This window comes from Gasterosteus aculeatus, chromosome 14 (genome assembly GCF_964276395.1).
Source record: "Gasterosteus aculeatus chromosome 14, fGasAcu3.hap1.1, whole genome shotgun sequence".
Taxonomy (NCBI): domain Eukaryota; kingdom Metazoa; phylum Chordata; class Actinopteri; order Perciformes; family Gasterosteidae; genus Gasterosteus; species Gasterosteus aculeatus.
This window is the reverse complement of record NC_135702.1, coordinates 6,915,319-6,924,286: the sequence shown is the minus strand read 5'-3', so window position 1 is coordinate 6,924,286 and position 8,968 is coordinate 6,915,319.

The following is an 8,968-nucleotide window of genomic DNA, read 5'->3' as shown; positions in this document are numbered from 1 at the left end:
ACTTAATTAAAGTGTTGTGTTGTGTAACAGTGTGTAACTACAGCTCGGTCACGTCGGTTCTACAGCAGCGAGGTGGGATGCATCGGTGTTCAGAGATTCAGTTTTCGGAAAGATAAAAGCATAGGTGCATTTAAGTTGTACGCAGCTATTGTCATGAGACTAGCTGAACCAAAGGTTAGCACGTCCATGCACTTTACGTGGCCTCTTGTGTGGTTGACCACGCTGACCAGTTGTTCCAATGGTAATGCCCTGTAAAATATTACAGGGCAGACGTCTACAATGCACTAATACCTCTGTACTACCGGGGAGGAATACATCATCTAAACATTGAATTTAATGGATTACATTTAGCCATAGCATTGCTTTGAGTGTGTCCGTTCTTTGCAAACTTAACAGGGTGACGCTTGTATGTGTGCATATCTATTTTCCAAGATTTCAATTTCTTCTTCTTCCTCCTCTTTCGGATGTTTCCGTTAGAGGTCGACGCAGCGGCTCACAGTGCAAATACATTCATATCAAACAAACGTTTCTAGAAATACTTTCTAATATACTATATCAAATACTATACTATCATGTTCTTGGATTTCTATTATGAGAATATGTTGGTTTTCAGCAGAATAACTCGGATGCATCTGTATTGTAACAACAACAACAACAACAGTTTTTCCTCTGCCTGGACTTGTTCATCTCTCCCCTCAAATTAAACTCCCTTGTACCTTGTCTGCTGCATGCGACAACCAAAATGAATCCGGCTCCTCCCCCCCAGTAACAATTACAGCGCTGGGGATAGTTTGTTCGGCCAGCACAGCGTCCCTCCTTCCTCGTTCCCAGGCCAATCCTTTATGATTAAGCAGATAAGTGCTGTTACTGGATGATAAAACAAACAACAAATGTCCACATTCCTCTCATGGCTCCTTTGATGTGTGCGTGCCTCTCGTGGGCTCTTACCTCTCCAAGCGGCCCCCTATACTGTAATCCAACCGCAGAGTCATAAACAGCGAGAGATGGGGACTATAAAAATGATGGCGAGGCCCTATCAGCTGGGGGACGGAAGTTCACACCTGGGAGCGGGTCAATCTCGGAGCGCGAGGGGGGTTGGCCCCGGTGGGGGGTCCGAGGCTTTGTTTGATGAGACCGGGAGCAGAAAAGGGAGAGCTGACCTCTGAAGCGATAACACGGTGGCATGCTACCACAACACTTTGGACTGACTTTACATTCCGCTCATTTAGCAGGTAGAGCGCCGGGCTGTGATCTGGGAAAGGGCCGGTTTCAGATTGCTCTCCTGGACTTCACATCTTTTCAGCGTAATGCTCATTATGCTAAGAGATTGCGTAATGAAGATTTCCATTATCTTTTACGGAAATTATGATTTTCACTCGCTAATCCAAGTCCTTGTCAGTACTTTCACTACTAATCACTGCAATTGGAAACCAATCATGTCCAATAGATTATAACACGGGTTAATCTTAAAGGCAATGAATCAATAACTGACTGTCTGGTGTCTCACTCTTCACTATGGCACAAGGTCAGAGGTCATACTCTTGACCCCTCACCGACCCTTGACTCCAACTGCACCGGGAGGAAATAACACTTTCCACTGTCCGAAGCGTTCACGGATTGACTGATTGCTCTTATCATTTGACGGATCTGTTCCAATTCTCTTTTCTCTGTTTCTCCCCCGACTCCCCGTGTCCCTCCCTGGCACTCATAATAACACTTTTTATCACCTCTCGCTGAAACAGAGACCCAGCGCCATCCGTCACTACAGCACACGCTGACAGCTTCTCACACATGCATGGATTTTTAAATTTGACTCAATCCAGGGGCTTACTTTACTGTAACCGATTCAATATTCCTCAAATGAGCCAACCGATCTATACACACGCCACGGTGGATGGGATGATCTATTGCACGGCCTTAATAGATTTCCCAGGCTTCAGAGACTGGCTAGTTTAGAGGACAGGGCATAATTTGTGCAATAAAAACATAATTATTCATTTGACTTGTTTGATAATTTACGTGCTTACGCATTAAAGCTAAAATATGTGTGTGTGTGTGTGTGTGTGTGTGTGTGTGTGTGTGTGTGTGTGTGTGTGCTCATGTTGTGTGGGCTCAGGATTGGTCACCATATGGATAAATTTATTCATTGGTTTGTGCATTGTTAGATTCTTACCTCTTACCTTTTAATCTGATTAGTGAAGTTAACTAATATAAAAATATTAGCAGTACTAAAGACTTACTGGTAACTGCCAAGAATAATAGTTGTAGTGGTTAAACAACATATTTGACTAAGCACACTATATATATATATAGTCTGCAGTATTTATGTGTAATTTAGAGTGAAAGAGAAATATCTGCTTTAGGTAATGCTAACCTAACCAACGTCTAATACTGGAAAAACATTTTCTAATTTAAGTTATTTGTAAGTTGACATTCAAGAGAAGTCCTCTAAAGATCGGCTGGTTGTAATCATGTAGTTATTCTTGAATGATAGTGAAATATCTGAAAACGCTAACGTCAACCTGAGCAATGTTCAGGATCATGATGGTCCTTCAAACCACTAAAGGGACTAGTTAGCGGTTAGTTCAGAGTGAGGAAACATCCTACGAAGCAAACGTCCGCCAACGTTCAGTCAGTGTAGGTTTGACTTCATTTAGTGTCTGACAATAACAACTCATCTCTAGGTGTGTAAATGTAAATATCCTCTCAGTTAACACTAGAATCATAACTAGGCGAATGAACAGCTCGGGCAAACACCTCTCCGACTAGATGTGGTTTTAACAAACTGAAAAACAAATTGACGGATTTCGCAATTTGCAGCAGAAACGGCTTCAGTGTTAACTTATCATTAAATAAAAATAATCTGTATTGCCGGCGGCAGAATAAGTAAAACCTTCTTATTCGTAGCTTAAATAAATTACAGCAGAACAGTGGTGTGTATTTGTGCACGAATCTCTGCGTTGTTGTTTCAGACAAGCTGTGTGTGTTTGTGTGTGTGTGTGTGTGTGTGTGCCATCCGAGAGGCAGTAGAGAAAAGGGAAATACTGTTTGTTTTTATTGTGTTTATATCTCCCTGCCTTTTATGGCCTGCGCTGAAGCTTTGCGAGGGTAAAAGAGAGGGAGAAAAGAGAGTATTCTCAATTTCCTTCCAAAAAGAAAATTCATTTGCAGTTGCTAATGTAATGTCACCGTTGTGTTTACTGAGCGTGGATGATGTATAGGGGATGTTGCATTGAGTGAGACTGCTTAATGATGCATAGAATTAAGTCTGTGGCTTTCAGCTGAGCTCCCCTCTCCCTCGTACTCTCCCTCTTTCTCCCTCCCCTTCTCTCTCTCTCTCTCTCTCTCTCTCGTTCTCACTCAGACTCCCCATTCCCTTCCTCTTCTCTTCCCTCCCTTTTACCTCTCTCTTCGTTTAATCCCCCCCTCCTCCCCTCTTCCTCCCTCCCACCACCACCACACCAACCCCTCTCTCCTCAGATGCAGGCTGTCTTGGACTGTTGGCCACACGTTGCTCTGTGCTCCGTTGCCTAACTCCATCAATCACTGCGAAGGGGAGAGAAGAGTGTGTGTGAGGGAGGGCAGCATACGGGAGAGAAAAAAAAAAAGAATAGAAATAAGATATGGTCGGGGAAAAAAATGAGCAGGACGAAAATACACATTGGGTATAGACACTGCACGGTTCTAAAAAGCTGGAGGGAAGGAAGCAAACGAGTGGGAAGAACCCAGTTAATGATCTGCTGCGCGCGATGGCAGTCCAAACAATATCCTGAATATTGTGTGAATACGTGGATGCAATTGTGTTATTATTGGCTCTAACTATGATTGTAAGTCTATTGGGTCCAGGCACGATGATGATAACGATGATGATCATGATGATGTGATTTTAGTGCTTATGCTAATGGTTATTACCTGAGCGGGATGACTATCTGAGTGGGATGAGGGTTGAGTGGGAGGGTTGAGTTGCAACAAAAACGTTTTCTTAGGTTATATTTATTCTACGATTCGTACGTCGGGATAACTGGTTTGGCTGAAATGTTTATATTGGTTTTCCTGATATCATTGTTAAAAGATTGATTTGCCTGCTTTACAAATTCTGAAGTGTTAATTTAAGGAAAGAGGTTTGGTTGATTCTGTTTGAACAGCATTAGAAAGCAAACAGACCTCTCTGAGAGTTAAAGCAGGGCTAGAATTATTTTAGGACAGTGCAGATATATTTAGATAACAGGGTCAAGTGTGGTTGGACAAGTCACCTGTAATATTAAACCTGCAGTATTAAACGTAAACGGGAGTATTTTCTTACTGATTTAAAGATAACATCTTGTGTACAAATAAAAATCCACCAAAGGTAAGTGAGGTTACTACAAAAGAAACCCATAACAATACGAAGCGATTCCTTAGTTTATTGCTATAATTACGATGCAGTATATTTAACTGGACAATCTTTGCCCCATTGATGCCCCCCTTCCCTCCCCATGGCACGAGGATCCTGTCAGTAGAGAGCAAGCAGTCATAGCAGCACATTAACACCTGCACAACAAACCCAAGCAGCTAACACTCGGGCGTCCACACTCAGCCCGTTGAGACTGCGGGACATGAGACTTGTCCGTCCCGAGTTGACATGTTACAAAACACACCAAACATTTTCAGCTGTCTCCACAGTGTTTTGTTTGCGTGTTGATTTTACGGTTTCTCTCCTTCATCTCTCTCTTTCTCTCTCTCTCCCTCGCTTTCACTCACTCCATTGCTCCGTTGTGATCTAGCCGTCCACCCCATTCATCATCCCGCCACTCTCCCTCGCACAGAATTATTATTTCTTTGATGTGTTACTAGTTGAAAACAAATCCATTTTTCTGGCCATCAATTTATCATTTGGAGTGTGGAGTCACACTCGAGTTGTAGGGGCAACCCCATTTTCCCAATTCCCGACTCGCACCGCGTGTGCGTGTTTGGCCGCGTGTGCGTGTTTGTGTGCTTTTGTTTGTCAACATGTCGACGGTTTGTCTTGTGGCGCGCGTATGAGATGCAGGATGGGAGGAATCAGGGGTAAGAAGAAGTGATGGGGGGGGAGCTGTAGTTTGGGAAAGTGAGTGAGGATGAGAGAACGGAGTGTTTGTGTGTGTGTGTGTGTGTGTGTGTGTGTGTGTGTGTGTGTTTGTGTGTGTGTGTGTGTGTGTGTGTGTGTTTGAGACAGAAAGAGAGAGAGAGGGCTTCCCTCTTCCTCCAGTCACCCTCCTTCACCTAACGTCTGTGATAATTTATCACTCCTCCTAGCTTGGCTGACAAACTATTTGCAGGAAAATGAGTTTTTCCGCCACGGATTTGTCCTCTGGGAATAGAAAGGGGAGCTGCTGTGTTTTTATTCCACCACACACACACACACACACAGATATATGGTTGTTCTCTTGTGCGCTAGTGCACACGTGTAACACACACACACACACGGATTGAGGTCTCCAGTATTTATTGGGGGGAGGGGGAGGTGGTTAAGATAAATGAGGTAAATTAATAGAGTTACTGAGGGAAAAGATCTGCTTCCGCACCAGCAGATCCGCGACTGACACACAAGAGATGAGCACGCACACTCCACCCCCCTCCACCCCCCTCTGTTCCTCCCTCCTTCACCTGCCAGGCCATCTCTACCTCGCTCTCTCACTTTGCTCCCCCCCCACCCCCCCCCCCCCCCCTCCCTGATCCTTCCTTTGCCCTCCCACGGATGACAAATGTAACACTCAGACAAACAGCGATCAGGGCCATACAGCATGATGTCAGCTTAGATCAACACTGGGACGAAAGCAAATATCACAGCATCAACACTGCATTACGAGCACTCTGCCTGTGTGTGTGTGCGTGTGTGTGTTTGTGTGTGTGTGTGTGTGTGTGCTGGTATTACGGCGGCTGACCCGGGTCACCGGATTCCAATCTCACTTTCAACCTCATCAACCAAGCTATTGACAATGTGCTTGACGGAGAATTACACGACAGTAAAGGCCTAATTACATTGCTATTACCCAGGGCTGTCCGTAATCGTCAACACGACGCATCAGTGGGACATCGCAGCGGTAAATCTGCAGGCTCTCTCTCTCTCTTCATGCCTGTTACCAATACAGCGTTAACATTTCTTTACACTGTATCTTCGGCTGACAGCAGAGACAGACAAATACACTGAAGCCAGTAAGACTTTAAATCAGTCTAAAAAAAGGATAAATGTGAAAGTGGATGCATGCCTAACTACTCTCTTTCTCTACACACCTCCCTGTAGCTTGACGATACAACATGTGTGTCTTTATTTAGGCGGAGAGGTGCTTTGAGACAATTTCCAACGCCAACATGCAGATGTTGTAATGCCGTCACAATGTTGATCATGTTATCTTTGTTCTCTTGTGCCAGTTAGGATGAGTTACTGGTGCCAGATGAGAAAGTTACGTCAGAAAGCTGACAAGACGACGCAAAGTTCTTTGTTGTGCTTTGATATTTTCTGCACTATACCGCATTCTGTCTTTTGGATGAAGGCATCCTTCTCCAAATAAACTCAGCGCTCCCCAAAACAGCACCCGAGTTCTCATGAGCACTTTTCATCTCTGCAGTCACCAATGACACCACGGCCAACATGGCGTGATGCTCGTCTCCCCGGAGACCGACTTTTGACTGGCGGGCATGAGGACGAGGTCCCCTCCGATGGACCGCTCTGATCATCAAAGTCTACTGCAATCACTAGTGTGTGTCGATGGGGGTGCTCCCGTGTGTGTGCGTTTGTTGCCTTTATCACATTTATTGAACTCATAAAGCGCTATGGTTGGCAACCTCTTTCACCGCCGGACCATTTGGGGAGAAGTTGATAAGCGAGAGGGTGAGGAAGAGACGGAGCAGATTGAAACTTTGACTGAAGAGTTCACGTCTGACCACCAGTCCAAGTTGCATGTGGGCTAAACACAACCAAACACACCTCCCAGGCCGAGCCCCTCTGCTGCTAATGGCCATTACTGCCTGTGTGCCATTGTAGGCCTCACAATAGCAATCACGCTGGGATTTTGTGTGGAGCTTGCCGGCAACAGTTATTAGCGCACCCCCCCCCCCCCCCCTCCCCTCCGTCCATCCCTAAAAAAAACTTAAAGGGGGAGCAGTCAAGAGAAGAACAAGAAGATTTGGGGTCCTGCACAGGAGGGGGAACGTCAGCAGGAGGGACAGTGGGGGTTGAGGGGGGAGGGGGGGGTGGCAGACAGGCTGTGGGGTCAGAGGGCAACACCAAAGCGGAAATGGGAGGCACAGGCGGAACAATGGACGGGGCTGGACTAAGAGACAAAGCTGGAGGGATGGACAAAACACAGGAAGATGAGGAGGAAAAGATGAGGGCATCCAAAACAGATGGTAAAGGCCGGCCGCAGAGAAAGCGGGCGGCGCTGAGATGGTGAAGGTGGAGCGCGCTGAAAGGCATCATGGGACATACACATAGATGTGACTGAATCCCATATGGTGCCAAGTCGACAACAGATCAACATCATGCAGAAGTTAAACGAAAATCATCACATCGTCATTGCTTATATTAAGTGGGATGCACTTAATTTAGAGATTGAGGGTTGTGTCCCAGTTGTCATGGTGACATATTGGGACGCGTGTGTTAATGTGTGTGTGTGTGTGTGTGTGTGTGTGTGTGTGTGTGTGTGTGTGTGTGTGTGTGTGTGCGCTGCTCCTCAAAAAGCTCTTAACAAAATGAAAATATGTTATTCTGCCCCCAAATAAAGACATTTGAGTAAATAATCATTGAGTATGAGTGTCATCCTCCCTTATTATTGAATGTCCAAATTAACCAGAAGCCTGCAGAACATGTATGAGTTCCAGCATCCCCCCCCCCCCCCCCCCCCCCCCCCTTTAATGGGATCATCAATAGTGAGGTGTTTCTGCAGCTATTATGACCTAATTACGGTCTCATCTCGACTCGCTGTCCGCCGAGGCGACGTGCGCTCGCCCGGCTAGATTTATAAAAGTTGTCATTAAGTGGGCGCTTTTCCCCGGAGAAGCATTCATCTCGGCGGGAGCGCGCATGGGGAGCAGGAGGCGACGCGCCACTCCGGGAGCGCGCGCTGCGCGTCCGACAGTCTCAGCTCTCCTGGTTTGAGATGTGAGGGATGGAGGATGGAGAGAAGATGCGCTGTTGGTGAAAGGAGACAGGACGAATCTACATCGGACTTTTATAAAGCTCTCGGAGGGTTTGTGCGTGTCTGCAGGTTTCACTTTATCATTGCAGACACACTTTACACTGAAGTTGTTCATAAAGGCTTTGGAATATACATGCAATTTGAGCTTATTGTGTGAAACATATTTTGTTTTCGCCTGTAAAATGCAGAATAGTGTATTCTTCAACATCCCTGTCCTAAAATAAAAACTTTCAGAATTATGAGATTTTTTTCTCTATTGTTTTTCCAAAGTCAAAATACAGACAAAAATCAGGAATATTTATTTTGTGCTTTGTGACATCCAAGCGGTCCCCTTTAGAAAAATACAGCAAAGATCCAAATAGTCACGCATGCCTTATCGCTGCAGTCGGAAGTGTTCGGCGTGACCTTTTACCCTCACCTCTTGTTGCCACCTGTCGCCGCGGGTCACGCCGCTTCTTCTTCTTCTTCTTCTTCTTCTGCTTCTTCTTTTCGGACACACTTTGCTCAGGGAAGTAAATCCGGAGCTACACCCGCCAACAAGACACACCCGGAGACAAGAACGCAAAACGGAAGATAAACATTGTGTATTCTCTAACTCAGCTTTAGCCTTTAAAAGGTCACCTTGGTTGTGTAACTTCCGCGATGGAAGGTGTTGCTGAGGACGCAAACTCGGTTGTCCTGCTAAAAACGATAACTTTAATAACGCAGTTTCCAACACGCAAATTCAGCCTGAAAATCATGCTGCAGATGTGAATCATGTGTATTAAAGGTTTCTTCTGGGTGCATAATGTTAACAGGATTGTGAGGACACA